At 36.9% G+C, this 16,058-nt stretch overlaps 4 pseudogenes across 4 annotated transcripts; 3 read left to right on the top strand and 1 right to left on the bottom strand.

Annotated features, from left to right (window-relative positions):
• Positions 1-118: 118 nt before the first annotated feature.
• On the top strand, positions 119-2,026 carry AT4G06573 (annotated as a pseudogene; the record flags this gene model as incomplete). The annotated part of the gene is made up of 1 exon: positions 119-2,026.
• A 4,616-nt stretch (positions 2,027-6,642) lies between these two features.
• Positions 6,643-9,882, top strand: AT4G06572 (annotated as a pseudogene; the record flags this gene model as incomplete). Its single annotated transcript has 1 exon — positions 6,643-9,882.
• A 1,604-nt stretch (positions 9,883-11,486) lies between these two features.
• Positions 11,487-14,057, top strand: AT4G06571 (annotated as a pseudogene; the record flags this gene model as incomplete). Its single annotated transcript has 1 exon — positions 11,487-14,057.
• A 595-nt stretch (positions 14,058-14,652) lies between these two features.
• AT4G06637 lies at positions 14,653-15,062 on the bottom strand (annotated as a pseudogene; the record flags this gene model as incomplete). Its single annotated transcript has 1 exon — positions 14,653-15,062.
• Between the last annotated feature and the right edge of the window lie 996 nt (positions 15,063-16,058).

The following is a 16,058-nucleotide window of genomic DNA, read 5'->3' as shown; positions in this document are numbered from 1 at the left end:
GGTTTACTCGACCAGTTTACTCGACCTGTTTTTGGTTTGTGTCGTTTGTGTTTCTGGTTTTGTATGAACTAACGTATTAACGTTTATTTTTGAGTTACATTTGCTTTCAGGTTTCGTAATGAGTAACTACAGTGGAGAATTCTCTATGGACCCTGATTACAATGTGGATGAAGCTGAGTCCTGGTCAGGGATGAAGCTGAGTCCTGGTCAGGGATGAATTCGAACGCTCTACAGCCCGACGTAATCAGAGAAGAGCTGAAATCGCCAGAGGAAAGAGGGCGATGTCGAGTAGATATGAGCTGATTGATGAGGACATCAAAACTGAGTATGAGCCAGAGTCATGGCGTAAGGAGACGAAGCTGCTGAACAAACCCGACGAGGTTACAGTGGAGGAGTATATCAGATTCTTTGAGATGAATGACTTCTAGGGAACGAGGTATCCGTGCTATGAGACTTTAGCCCAGTTGGGTTACTGGAGGACGTACAACATCTGTTCGAGAAGTGTTATCTGGAGACACTCATGTCTTACCCTTACCCTGCCTATAAGGAGGAGACAATCGAGTTTCTTTCCACGCTGCAAGTGGAGATGTATGAGGGACTCACAGACTTTGAGCTGGATACCATGGGATTAGGTTTCTTGACGTTCTCAGTGGATGAACAGCGGTATCAGCTTTCGATCAAGAAGTTGGAAAAACTGTTTGGTTTCCCTAGTGGAAAGGGAACCAAACCCAAATTTGACAGAGAAGAGCTTAAGGATTTGTGGGCCACTATAGGGAACAATCTACCGCTAAACTCGGCGCGGTCCAAGAACAACCAAATTCGGAGTCCTGTGATCCGCTACTTTCAGCGATCGGTTGCCAACGTCTTTTACTCCAGGGAGTCTACAGGCACCTTGTCTAACACGGACATGGAGATGATAGATTATGCGCTTATAGGGATTCTTCGGCGGACGAAGGGAAAGAACGTCTTGAGAGGCGATCTCAATAACGCACCACCAGTAATGCCTCTGTTGATCCATCTGTGTGGATACAGGAAGTGGGCATTGACGAACGGAAAGAAGAAGGTGAGAGGAGCACTATGCGTGGGTGGCGTTGTGACGCCAATTCTGCAAGCTTGTGGAGTAACGCTCAGGGAACCAGGGTTAGCACCGAGGATGATGGACTTGGATCATTTGCGCCAATGTGAGTTCTTGGAGTTTGACATGGCTGGCGACTTTCACCGCTACAGGTTCGAGCATTCATCGATTAGAATCGCCAACATTCTCCTCCCCTGCATTGACGCTACTAGGATTCTCGAGGGCATGAACATTGACTTCAAGCCTGCGCTTGAAGATCTTTATTTCGAGGGCAGTCCGCCAACTGAGGTGATCAGTCACACCGAAGGAGCTACAACAGAAGATGTTGATGAGACAGATGATATAGATGAGGCGGAGTTTGACACAAGCATGTATCATTTCAGTGAGCACATACCTCCAGCGAGGGAAAGCAAGAGTTTGAGCGAAGCACACAGGAACAACAGCAAGCTGCAGAAGTGGTGCGAGAAACAGGACAAGTTACTCGCCAAGTGCCTCAGGGATATCAAGTTTCTGAAGAACAAGATCAGCTGCTCCTCTTCCACTACAGCTATTCCACAGGGACATCTCCCTCAGGACATGCCTTCAAGGAGATATGACGCGCCCGAGCCAAGTCGGCGCAGGCCTGAGCCTAGAGAGAAGGAGATTCTGCATGTCCCTGCGAGGCATTCATCATTCGAGCCTCGGGAATCTGGGAGGAAGAGGAGGACCACACTCACTCGATCTAGCAGTAGGAGCAGACGACTTCTGCAGTCTCGTAGTTTACGCGACCGCGGTGCTGGCCGCAGCAGAAGGAGAGAGGTCGAGTATCCTCAGAGCGGTGCTGGCCGCCAGAGAGCTGATGAGGTCGAGTACCCACCTGCTGGAGCTGATACAGAACAAGGTGGTTCGTCTATGGCCTGGGAGCAATCACAGGCAGCCATTGACGAGCAACTACATTCATTCTTCGACTGAGGTAAGCGCCTCACTTCACCATTGTATTATATCAACTGTTGTGATTTGTTTCTTCATTTTTTGTTTCTGTGATTGGATTTGTCCTGAGTACTCTCTTCCAAGTTTATTCACACAGTGGACTGTGTGATTTAAGTTTGGGGGAGGGCTCAGGAAGTGTGTGTTACATTGTGTATATTTTTGAGTCTGCATTCATCTAAGGCATAGAAAAACCAAAAAACATTGAAAAATTTCAGAAAATGATTTCACAAAAAAAGAGTGTTCATGTAGTTGCATTATATTTAGGATCGAGTCTAGAGTGTTTCATTTAGGATTGTTGCATATGCATAGGGGATGATGATGAGATAGCCTTGTAAGCATTTTGATTCATCGGATAAACTCAGTGCCCTCGTTGGTAGTTGTCTGTTGCGTAGTCAAAGAATTTGAAATAAAACTGAACCATGCCTAGATTGCTCTACTCGACCACACTGTCATGATCTGATACCATTCCCTATCAATTTGAACCTGAATCTGATCTTTAATTATCATGTCTGCATCAAATTTGAACTCATGGATACCCTAAAATACTTGGATTTTCTTATTCATTTTGATCACTCTAGTTAATCCAAGTAGCTGACTCTCCTTATTAGAGCAGTTAACCCAAACCCAAACCTAGACTTTCTTTCAAGCCCTATATCACTTGTGAGTGTTTGTGAGGTCTTATTCCGATTAAGCTTGGTAGAAAGTGTTAGGTTCGTAACGATAGAGATAGTGTCTCATGTAGTTCTAGTTCGCATTTTTTGGACTAGATAGGACTAGGTGGGCGCTTATACTTTGGGTTGGGATGTGTTTAAAAGAAAAAAAAAAGGGGTTGATTCATTGATAAGAAAAGGTAAAAGACTCTAGGTGAAGTAAGCTAAAGAAGCAGAAAAAGTCTAGTAAAGGTTTTGGGATTTGAAAAGAAAAGAAAGAGTTCTTGTTAGCTATTGAAGATGGGCAAAAGCCCTGGGTTTTAAAATGTTAAAAACAGGAACCTTAGTTGTTAAAGAAATCCAAATCCGCTAGATGTATCAAAGTGTTGAGAAAGCTTCTCCTAGAGTTAAGAGAATAGAAAAGAATGATTAGAAAAATGGCTTAAAAGATTCATGAATGCAAAGGGTAGAGTTTAGTTCTTATATTGGGATTGGAGGTGGAATTACCGTTAGAGCTTCATTTGATGTACTCTGGGTAGATGGGATCTTATCTCTGTATGCATAGCTTGGGACTTACCTTTAGCATTCTACTAAAGCTTAATCATTTTTTGAGAGATCCCCTGTTAGTGAAGCCTATTCTGTGAGGGACCATCTTTGTCTCTTGACCTTTTACCTTAGCCAAATGAGTTCTTTGATGATGCATTGCTTGATTCACGTTCCAGAACTAATGAATGTTAAAGGGATTGGTAGATTTGAAAACTTGTGTAGGTCGAGCATATGAGTCGGATTGATTGATGATGAGGCATGGCTAACGTTTTTAAGTAGAATTCGATCTTGCAGCTTAGAACTTTCAACTTGGATATTGATTTCATCTGGTTTATCTGGTGCTTTGGCTCTGAGTCCCCGCTTTCAAACCTCACCTCCAGCTTGTTCTTGATTGTTTGCTTGAGGGCAAGCAAAGACTAAGTTTGGGGGAGTTGATAAGTGTGTATTTTGCATGTTTTGAGCATCCATTTGTCATCACTTTAGCATCATATCATCACTGTTTTATACCATTTCTCATCATTTGTCATCACTTTACATGTTTAGGATAGATTTGCATGCATGTTGCATATTTGCGTTGATTTCAGGTGATTTGGAGCTGTTGACGAGCTATCTGGAAGAAGCGGACCTGATCATGACAAAACCACTCGACCCAGAGGTCGAGTAGGAGCTTCAAGATCTCAAGAGACCACTCGACCCCCAGGTCGAGTAGAAGACATCACAACTTCACCTCACCACTCGACCACTCGACCCCCAGGTCGAGTAGAAGACATCACAACTTCACCTCACCACTCGACCACGAGGTCGAGCGTCTTCATCTCCATCACCTGACCATCACTCGATCACATCACTCGACCACGAGGTCGAGTGTCTTCACCTTCATTGCCAGACCACTACACGACCTCATCACTGTACCTGGAAGTCGAGTATCACCATCACCACCACTCGACTGCATAGTTACTACCTGGCAACAGACTGTGCAGTCGAGTATCGATGTTATACTTTCTATCTGTTACTCGACCTATCACTCAAATACCATAGTTATTGAAAATAAAACTTCAAGTTCTTCATGGATGGTTCCATGTTCATGTAGTTACTTACAAATACCATAGTTATTGTGTTTATGCCTATGATTTTCACTTTGGTGGAGATAGATTCTATAGAAGAGGGGAGAATAGTATTCAATATTTTTGAGATATGCTATAATTTTGGAGAAATCACAAATCAAAATTTATAATTATATTCAGGGAGATTTTACAAGATTATATAAAGACCTTACAAGATTTTGAAAAACTAATCATAGAAATTATACAAAACTCTTTAGTAATCATTTAAAATCTTTGATTTATCTACTTTCTATATTTTTTAAAAGTCATTAAAAGTCTTTCAAAATCACAAACCAATAACACCCCCTAATTGTCGAATTTTTTGTCAAAAGTCAAATTGAAGAGAGATGTTAGAAATAAATTAGAAAACTTGGGGTTTTGTTCAAAAACAAAGGGGTTTTAGTAATAAAACTCATCAACTCAAGATAAATTGCAAGAAAACCTCTCGATTATATATTTAGTGGAAAAACCCTCAACTTCAAATATGTTAATGAAAATTCTCTTGTCTACAGTGTCGTTAAAAATGGACGCCCTATAGTTCAAATTAAAACGTAATATTTTCAGAATCTCTCTTAATCAACTTTTAACACCACATAAACTTGAGAGAATATCATTATGATAAATTAGGGTTCATGAATTTATAGTTTTCACTTTGTGAAATTTAGAGCTAATGTTTGAGGATTTATAATCGGATAGAAGAACATATTGTTGACTATTCGTGTTGTTTAAGTGTATATATGTCTGTTTTCTGTGTTCCTCAAATACTTTCACTCTGTTCTCTTGTTTGAATGTTTGTGGATTAGGATTATTTAGAGCTTGCACCTGCACAAATTGCAACAAACTGTTAGTCTCACTCTCTCTCATTTCTGAGATAGTGTCCTTATTCCTTATGGATAGACTTGAAAGCTCTTTTTATGGCATTTATCTTCATATATACAAGTAGGAAAGTGATAAAGGTATTTTAGGCCCAGACGTATAAATAAAACTAGGGTGTTTTGTGAGAGAAATTAAAGAATTTGAAAGGCTTTGTCAAACCTTTAAGTAAAGGGACATATAGATCAAGAAGAGAAGCTGAATGATAGAAAAAAACAGGAGGAAGGAAACAAGCTTGACTATGAGAAAAAGCTGTAACAATCTGTTGTAAAATAATTTGTCTAATTTCTTGGCAAATGGCTCTTCAGGCCTTAAAAGCCAGCATGGTTTAAGCATTCTCTAAGTTCCGCCATTTGCAGGTCAGGTTATGTCCTTACTGAGGAGTGTTCATTCATATGGAGTATCTGATTTAAATTGGCTCTAGCTATCCATGGATGGGAATCCGTAGAATAGGTATGGTTATTTTGTGTTAGCTCTTCCCATAAAGTGAGTCTTTCATTTGGAAGATCGGAGGCATATATTGCTGTGTGTAGAAGAACTTTAATCCCCTAGAGATTTGAATTTGCATAGTGATAGATTTACTTGATTGGTGCAGAACTACCACTGATCCTACCATCCTTGGTTTGAGATATATTGTTTCAACCAAGGCAAACTTTAGATAAAATAAGGTTCAGGTTAGAGACTAAACACAGATATGTGATAATCTTATAAGAGAATCTCATATATAGTTTGTTACGAGCACCAATCTATTTTGCCACCGAAACTGGAAAAAAATTCTGACGTGCCACTAGTTATTCAGAGTGCCACCCAAGGATGTGTAATTACCCTTAGCTCCTTAATGAATAATTGTGGAGAAGAAATGATTTAGTAAAAAAAGAAATTATTTAGTAAAAAAGAAAACCGACGTCTTCGCGGGACTCTTTTCTCCGATACGTGATTTTCTCCGATTTCGTCGTTGGCGACTTGAGCTTCGATTTCGCCGGCGATTTGAGCTCCGATTTCACCGGCGAATTAGCTTTCGAGGACGCCGTAGCTTCCAAGCCGATAATCTGCTCCCAAAGTTAGCTTCCTCCTCACCGACAAAAGTAAATCCGATATTTTTTTGATTTCTAGATTAATGTGAATTTCTTGGTTGAGTTAGTTGTTAATAACATAAATTTTTTGTATTGTTCGTTATGGGCTGTTGTATCGTTTTGAATCGGAGAGTTCAATCGAAATTATTGATTTGAGAAATCTAGAATTGACGAACTGGAACAAATGGTAAAACTGAGACATAATAGTACAGGGGGTACAAATGTTTTATTGAGATAAATTATGACAATTGGTATAAATGGTATCAATGAGATATAATATAGGTACAATTATGTCTCAATCTGAATAATTACGTAATTATGTTTTAATAATTTATTTGTAATTACATGAGGCGATGAAGAACAAGAACACATTCATACAATTTGACTATGGGTACTATTCAGAAAACCATGATTGATTTTCAAACAATTCTTTAAGTGGTGTGTTGTTGAAGACGTCAAAGATAACATACTCATTGTTAGTAGAAAACATATGCAAGAAGATTGGAATAGATGAAACCTCAAGGAAGTTGAACTTGAGTTACATTCTATGCACATCTAAGAGAGAGATATCTATTGTAGATGATGATGACTTTTTAGGGTATCTAATGGTAGTGAATGCTAAGGGAATAAGACCAGCTTTGCATGTGGAGGTAGTAAATAAAGAATGTACTTATTGAGCATGTGGATAGCCAGATGGATAGGGAAAAAGATAATGGTGAGGTTGGTAGAATTGAGTATTATGATCTTTCATGTGCTGCTAGTGAAAGAAGTGAGAGTAGTGAGAAAATTCAAAGTGTTACGGAATGGGAAGATGGAATGGGGATTGAACTACACCAAGAATTTTTTTCTAAGGAGGCGGTGCAAGATTTGGTTTACAGAGCTGCAAATAAGTATTGTTTTGCGACCGCAACTATAAAATTGGATCTAAAGCGACTCATGTTACGATGCCGACAATCTACAACAACTGCTTGTAAATAGTATTTACGATGTGCAAAAGTAACGAGCTCAAATTGTTTCAGTGTTAGAGTTCACAGGAAGATGCATACAATCAAGCGGTCTGATAAGAATTCAAGCGATTGTTAACATACCGGCACACCACGGTTAGCCGCGTCTCTTTTGCATGAGAATTATCCAGGTAAGTTTCAAACTCCACCACCTAAAAGCATAATGAGTATTGTTCGGGGAAGAGTGGGTTTGCATTGTTCGTATGCTACCGCATGGAGAGGAAAAAAACAACACATTAGTGACGTGCGGGGTAGTCCTGAAAAAAACTACACCGACTTGTACTCTTATTTATACATGTTAAAGGAGGTGAATCTCGGGACAATATCATATGTGGAAGTGGATGCACAACAAAAGTTTAAGTACGTATTCGTTGCTTTGGGTGCTTCCATTGAAAGGTTTAAAGTTATGAGGAAAGTTGTTATTGTGGATGCCACTTTTCTTAAGACCGTATACGACGGTATATAAGTTTTCGCAATAGCCCAAGATTCTAATCATGACAATTATATCATTGCGTTTGCAGTAATTGATAGGGAGAACGATGCTAGTTGGTCGTTGTTTTTTAACAAGCTGAAATCCGTTATGCGGATGAACCAGGTTTGGTTTTTGTGAGTGATAGACATCAAAGCATCATCAAGTCAGTTATGCAGGTGTTTCCAAAGTACGTATTCGTTGCTTTGGGTGCTTCCATTGAAAGGTTTAAAGTTATGAGGAAAGTTGTTATTGTGGATGCCACTTTTCTTAAGACCGTATACGACGGTATATTAGTTTTCGCAATAGCCCAAGATCCTAATCATGACAATTATATCATTGCGTTTGCAGTAATTGATAGGGAGAACGATGCTAGTTGGTCGTTGTTTTTTAACAAGCTGAAATCCGTTATGCGGATGAACCAGGTTTGGTTTTTGTGAGTGATAGACATCAAAGCATCATCAAGTCAGTTATGCAGGTGTTTCCAAAGTACGTATTCGTTGCTTTGGGTGCTTCCATTGAAAGGTTTAAAGTTATGAGGAAAGTTGTTATTGTGGATGCCACTTTTCTTAAGACCGTATACGACGGTATATTAGTTTTCGCAATAGCCCAAGATCCTAATCATGACAATTATATCATTGCGTTTGCAGTAATTGATAGGGAGAACGATGCTAGTTGGTCGTTGTTTTTTAACAAGCTGAAATCCGTTATGCGGATGAACCAGGTTTGGTTTTTGTGAGTGATAGACATCAAAGCATCATCAAGTCAGTTATGCAGGTGTTTCCAAACGCGAGACATGGCCATTGTGTTTGGCATTTGTTTCAAAACGTTAAAGTAAGGGTGAAAAATGAGAAGGAAGAAGTCGCGGTTAAATTCCTTGCATGCGCACATGTTTATACTCAATTTGAGTTAACGAGAGAGTATGCTCAATTTAGGAGAGGATTTCCTAATGTCGGTTCGTATTTGGATGAATGGGCTCAGGTGGAAAATTGGGCAAGGTGTTATTTTGAAGGGGAGAAGTATAACATAGACACGAGCAATGCGTGTGAATCATTGAACAGTACGTTTGGGCGTTGAAGGAAATACTTCCTTTTACCTTTGCTTGATGCAATTTATTTTGTTGACTTGCTAAGGAAAACTTGTTATTGCCGACGTTTTGATGTCAACAAGTATCTGTGTGTACATGCGATTGCCGCTGCCCAAAACTTTGTGGGGACCGAATCGATATTAGATAGTCTCGAAATGGAAGATCTAACTTCGCGTTATTACCATATGAATACGTGGAAATTGGCATAGCTCATTACCATTTATCCAGTCCCGCAATCATCAGTTTGGATTATTCCAGATGAGATAAAACAATTGATAGTCTTACCGCCGGATACTATAAGATAAACTAGGGAGAAATCAAGACACATGGTTTCCATCAACCGGGGAACGTCTTCGAAAGAAGACTAATAACAAGTTTCAGCCTGGGATTAATATCAATGTGTGGTTGCAGCCCGAGAGTCCGAATCATAATTAAATGTGTATTATCTGTTGTGTTTTATGTCTGTAACGTATACTTGTACCGTTTGTACTATTGCTTCATGTATTATGTCTTGATTTTAGGTACTTTTAGGTCATAAAGGGAATAGTACTTTGTAATTTTGTTAAATGTTGTTATGTCTTTACCGTGTGCTTGTACCGTCTGTACTAGTGCTTCATGTATTATGTCTTGATTTGTAAGTACTTTGTAATTTTGTTAAGTCTTATTATGTTTGTACCGTGTACTTGTACAGTATGTACTAGTTCTTTCATGTATAGTAAAACCTCTATAAATTAATACTCGATAAATTAATAACCTTTATATATTAAGAAATTCTTCCGGACCCGAGTTGGGATCAGTGTAAAAAGTGATACAAATCAATAAATTAATAAGATAATAATTTTTTTGAAAATCCTGTGTAAATATATGGTCACATTAATATCATAAATTAATAATTGTATAAAAAACTTACATAATGAAATATAATTTTAGTATTGTTTCTTTTTACTTAAATTTACATAAGTTTTTTTTATTTAATTTTAATATTTTTACTATATCAAAAACTTTTCTCGTTGTTTTCTAGACATGATAATTATTTCTATTTGTAATTGGTTCTAAAAATATATTTTAGATAATAAAATAATCTTACATTTTCATTAAAAAAAGTTACCATATTCGAAAAACTTTTCTCTATTTGGCTTTAATTCGGTTTGGTTATAATTTTAAAATACTAAACAATGTAACAGAACAAAATTATTTCAGTCCTACATGTTTTGGAACAAATCCTACATTGTTCTACAATATATATTAATCACTTATACTAATTTTCATAAAATCTAAGAATATTTGAAAATATTATATACATCAATTCAGAAAACACTTCTTACAAACGCATTAAACCATAACTCAACCACACCATATAACAAACTCAGACACAATTGCATTGATAAATCATAAATCATTCGTGAATAACCATCAAACAGTAACTCAGCCATCGAATCGAATAGATCTAACAAATCAGCCACCGTATGTAAATCAGTGACGACAAAAATCAGTCGTAATAACCGTCGACTGAACGAGAGAAGAGAGCGATTGTTTTTTTTCTTTTTTTTCGGGCGCGGATGAACAGTGAATTGTCGAGGAAAAAAGGGAAAACCAAAATGTTTAAGAGAATTTTTGCTTTCGAATGACGTGGATTTGGGTAATGATGTGGATTAGGGTAATGATGTGGATTAGGGTAAATGACGTGGATTGGTAACGTGGATAATGATTGTTTTTTTGTTTATTTCTTAATTAAAAACCAATTAAATAATATTATTTAGTAAAACTAATCAAGGGTGTTAATTGTAATTAAACAAATGCTCAAAACATCTGAGTAATTAAAAAAAGATTTATGATATTCTGGGAATAAATATACTTTTCTATGATATCTGAGTAATTAATTCAAGAATTAACGTGAAAACTAAAAATATTTTAAAAGTTAAAAAGTTTTCTATATTTCAATGTTTTTGTGGATTGACAACTAGATGTTTGGGATGAAAGAAAACCTTGAAGTCACGCTTGACAACAAAGCTCTCTGCTAGTTTTTTTGCAAAAGAGATTACTAGTAACTAGTAAGTAGTAAGTTTTGACGTGTGACTTATTTTTGTCTTGAAATTCTGCACTTAGAAATTTAAAGTGAAATCCTTTTAAAGAAACCTATCAACTTATTAACGTGTAGAGCTGAAATTTCTGCTTTTGTTTTTTAGATATAAGCATGAAAATGAAAATTAATAAAAGATTAGGCGTTTCAAACTCAGCAAGTTGATCACTCACTAACAATGTCAGTAACAAACTGGATTTTTATCTATTCTGCCATCTTCTGCCAAAAATAATTCTATTTTGCCACTCTCATTTTTTATTTTCGTTTGAATTAATTTGAAATAGAAATCTGAGGGATATTGCGAAATAACCTTGTAAAGTTAGGAAAACTATTGGGTCAAACCGCAGATCCGCGGATAGCTCCGGATAGGACCCATTGTAACCTAGTTTTCCTCCAAAATTGAAATTTTTAACCTAAGTAAAAATATAGGTTTGTGTGATTGGTGCATTGATATACGTTAACGTGATCAATCATACATTGGTTTGCATTAGAAAATTGAATTCTGAGAAAAGTTGATAATGTTGGGCTGAAATAACTAGTACAAGTAGTTAAGCGAAATATTAATTTTATTTTTGTGAATGAATTTTAAGGAAATTGATGATAAGGAACCAATGCAGCCTCAAGCGATGGAAGAAAACCCTAAAAAAGAGGAAGTGGGAAAAAAATTGGAAGAAGAAAACTGTGAAGAAGAGGAAGAGGAAAAAGAAGGAGAAGAAGAAAACCTTGAAGAAGAGGAAGAGGAAAACTTTAACCAATGTGAAAATGAAAAATATGAGGTATATAAATGGGAAAAATGTCAAAAAAATCAAGAAACTTTCAAATTTGGGACGATTTAATCATGAACTTCACGGAAGACAAATAAATCGTAAAGTTTTTGTTGACTTTCGAAATAAATGACAAAGTTTTTGTTGACTTGCCATTTGAGTCACTTCGTTAAATACATTAATTTCTGAAAGTAGTATATAAGGACAACTAGAAAACACTTAATACAACTTATAGTATTGTTTTGTGTGATTGGTGCATGGATTTATACGTTAACGTGATCAATCATACATTGGTTTGCATTAGAAAATTGAATTCTGAGAAAAGTTGATAATGTTGGTCTGAGATAACTAGTACAAGTAGTATAGCGAAATATTAAATTTTATGTTTGTCTATGAATTTTCAGGAAATTGATGATGAGGAACAACCAATGCAGCCATAGGGGATGTTCTTTGGTCCAAGCGAATACCAGATGACGTGTAAGGTAGAGACGAGATGCACTGTGCAGCAGACAGTGAAGTATTTAGAGGGGTTTCTAGAAGATTTGTCATGGTTCAAGGCACATTCAAAGTTTAGGCATGTATTCCACATGCCTGAGGAGAAAAACCACATTACTCAAGGCATGTGGATGCTTTTGCTTCGTACAGTGCAGACAGAGATGGATAGAGAGTTCTGTTTTGTGGTGAATGGAGTGCCTATTAGGTACTTCACTAAAGAGCATGCGCTCTTATGTGGTTTTCATTTTCATGAGTACCCGAGGAGTTGCAGCCGAGTATGAATATCATGGATGCATAATTGAAGTTTGCAAAAAAGATCTTTAAAAGGTATTTGGGATTAAAATCATTGATGTTGAAAAGAAGCTGAATGAAATGAAGGATTGTGGAGAAAGGAAGAAGGCGAATAGAAAGAAGTGGCTATCTTGCTATTTTTGTGCAAGGTGATTGTTGCGAAATCAAAGGCTGATGGTAACATTGAGCGTTTCTTGCTGAAGATTGTTGATGATGTGCATGCATGCGAGATATTTCCATGGGGTCATTTCACATTTGATGGGTGTATGGAAGGGATTAAGTCGATAATGACAACATGTAAGGGAAAGCAAAAGTGCAAGACATGTTTCTTTGGATTTATTCTTCCATTAGAGCTAACAATTTAGAGTATTATCTATGATGAGATGCATTTTAGACTTAAAAATAATACTTATGTGACTTTTACTTTGAATGTGTAGATTTTGCGATTTGAGGCTATCCCACATTTGGGACTAAAGTTTAGAGACCCTGTAAGGTTCGATAATGAGTGTCCGAGAAAGTCTAAGAGTAAATTCTCTAGTAGTGTCATGAAAGGGTTCTCATTGGAAGAGATAAACGAGGAGCTTGGAAGTGTAAAGGTAAGAGTTGTCCCAATTATATCTTATTACATGTGACTATGAGCTAGAATATGATTATTCTGATCTTATAACGAAGAGAAATATTTGTTGAGACGCATTGTAGATGGTGATGTTGTTGATGATGGGATAGGTTTTGTTGATCCGGTTGTTGATAGTTGGAGAAACCGTCTAATCAAAGAGAGGAAGAAAATCTGGTGGAAGGACATGTTTGACCAAGATGTGCGTTCTCAAAGCGGCGAGCAAATGGAGGAGGAACATGTCTTAGAGAATGTTCTGGACAACAGTAGCTCTTTGGAGGAAGCTATTGATGAAGGCTTTAAGCGAGTTATGGAGATGTTGGCAGAACACAATCAAAGGCTTCTAACCATTGAAAGGAGACAAGCTGGTGAGAATGTGCCTCCATTTGAGAAGAATGGGAATTCCGATGTGAATAAGGAGAAGGACGATGGTGGTGAGAATGAGAACAGTAAGAATGAGAAGAAAGTGAATGTGGATGATGTGACTGAGGGTTTTGAGAATGAGGGTGTTGCGACTAAGGGTTTTGAGACTGAGGGTGTTGAGACTGAGTGTTTTGAGACCGAGGGTATTGAGACCGAGGGTCCAAGTGTAATGGAAACATGCACTGGCATTATTCTTTTTGTTGGAGGACCATCAAAAGGTATGTTATTTTGTCAATTTTTGATAGTGTTTAATATATGATGTGTGTTGGTTACAATGGAATATGTGGTTTACTGTTGAACAAGGTACAAATGATGAGGCTGAAGCGGATAGAGGCGGTGATGAGACGCCGAAGAAGGAAACGAAGAAGAAAGGGAAGAAGGGAAAAGGGAAGTGCAATGATAAGAAAAATGACAAGAAAAAAAGAGATGAGGATCCTGAGGACGGGGATGCGGGTGACAAAAAAAAGTGTAAGGTAAATCCATCAAGATATCAAAAGCCACCTTATACCGTAGAGAGGATGAGAGGGACCAAGGGTCTAGTTTATGTTTGGAGAAAAATGTATTGAACACTTGTTTTGTTGGAACGATTTATTTATGTATTTCACTAGGATGATGTTTGTTATTTGGGATGATTGATCTTGTTGTTTGAGATTTAAAGTATGGTCTTTATTTATGTGAATACCATGATGAAACTGATTTAGTGAATTAGGACATGTGAATCCAAAACAGGTACAAATGACTCCGAAACAGGTACAAGTAGCTCATAGAGAAGTACAACTCAATTCCAAAAGAGGTACAAATAACAAGTACAAGTGACTTCAAAACAAGAGGTACAAGTAGTTTATGGAGAGGTACAACTCAATTCAAAAAGAGGTACAAATAACAAGTCAAAACAAGTATAAATGACTTCAAAACAAGTACAAATGACTTCAAAACGAGAGGTACAATTAGTTTATAGAGAGATACAAATGACTCAATTCCAAAAGACGTACAAATAACATCAAAACAAGTCAAAACAAGTACAAATGAATCTAAAACAGGTACAAATGATTCTAGAAATAGGAACTCAACATAGTTTCAAACCTTAACATACTTGTTGCAACATAAAAAGGAAATACAATCAAGTCAATTCCCATTTTACTTCTTTCCAAGTGTATCCATAAGCCTTGCGATCTCTGCATCTTTCTTGTCCAAGCGGGCTTTCAGGTCCTCAATTTCAACACGGATTTGGTTAATGTGGAGAAAATTACTATCACCTCCATATTTGAATGTGTTTTGAATCAATTCCTTGTGCTCGCCAAATCGTTTGTCGATGCAAAAGCATTGCTCGTGAACTGCAAGATCCCAACAATTGTCTATGTGATGCTTATCATCTTGATCACTTCTTGGACATTTGAGAAATGTCTTCATTTGATTGTCAAAGATACGTTTTGAAAGGTAAAGATGTTTACAACAAAAAAGTTTGTAGGAACACCAAAATCACCATCGTATTTGCAAGGATCCTCGGATCGTTCGTCTGATGAAGAAGGTGACGAATAACTAAGCGGCATTGTTTGTTGTAGCCAAACACATGAAAATAATTAGGGGACAAATTCCAAAATCCAAACCCTAGATCTTTAAGAAAATCCAAAATCCAACTCCTAGATATCAAACTATCATAAACGACAACCCTAATTCCATTTCAAACCATAATTCGATGCAAAAGGGGAAAAAATCAAAACCCTAATTTCATTTCAATCCAACCCGAAACTTACCTCTGGAGCTTAATGGATGTCAGAGAACTTGGATCCGGCGGTTGATGAGGAAGATTCGGTGGTCAGCGTCAGCGGAGGTTCGTCGGCAATGTTCGTCGGCATTGTTCTTCAGCAGAGAAGGAGAGAAGAAAAAGAGAAAAGAAGGAGAAGCAAGAAAGAAATAAGAAAGAGAGAGAAAGAAATATAATTTAATGATAAGAAAATACATAGTGTGAACACATAGTGTAAACATATAGTGTGAACACAAGAGTTATTACCAATAAACGTGGAATGTGGGCATTAGACAAAAGACTACGCAGTAGCCATAGTTGTCCAATAAGTTATTCAGTTGTCCGTGTATCAACTTATTTGTACTTTGTAGAAGTTTTAGTATTTAGAGTTGGACTTAATAAATGTCCTTAACTTATAGTTGGACAGATAATATAATATGTTTAATAATAAGATCTAATGTTTTAGTTATAAAACTTTTACAAATATATGCGTTTTGCCAAATTTATGCCAAGTTGGTCCAATTATTTGTATACAATTATTTAAAAGGAGGTTTCACGTACACGCATAAAAACTTACTTGCCAATTCTTTTATAGTTGCTTCTTTTTTTTTTTTTTATAAAAAAACTTTTTATTCGTTGAGGTATGATGATTGTTTTGTACATGTAAAGATTTCACATCGAATAATGATGTAATGTTTTTTAATTAAGTATACTATTATTATTGGTTATAGTAAGATTAGCGAAAATATGCGACTATATTATTTAGCATCAATAAAGATCGATGACAATAGATATGAAA

This window comes from Arabidopsis thaliana, chromosome 4 (assembly GCF_000001735.4).
Source record: "Arabidopsis thaliana chromosome 4, partial sequence".
Classification (NCBI taxonomy): Eukaryota; Viridiplantae; Streptophyta; class Magnoliopsida; order Brassicales; family Brassicaceae; genus Arabidopsis; species Arabidopsis thaliana.
The sequence above is the reverse complement of the archived record's forward strand: the minus strand, read 5'-3'. Positions and strand labels throughout refer to the sequence as shown.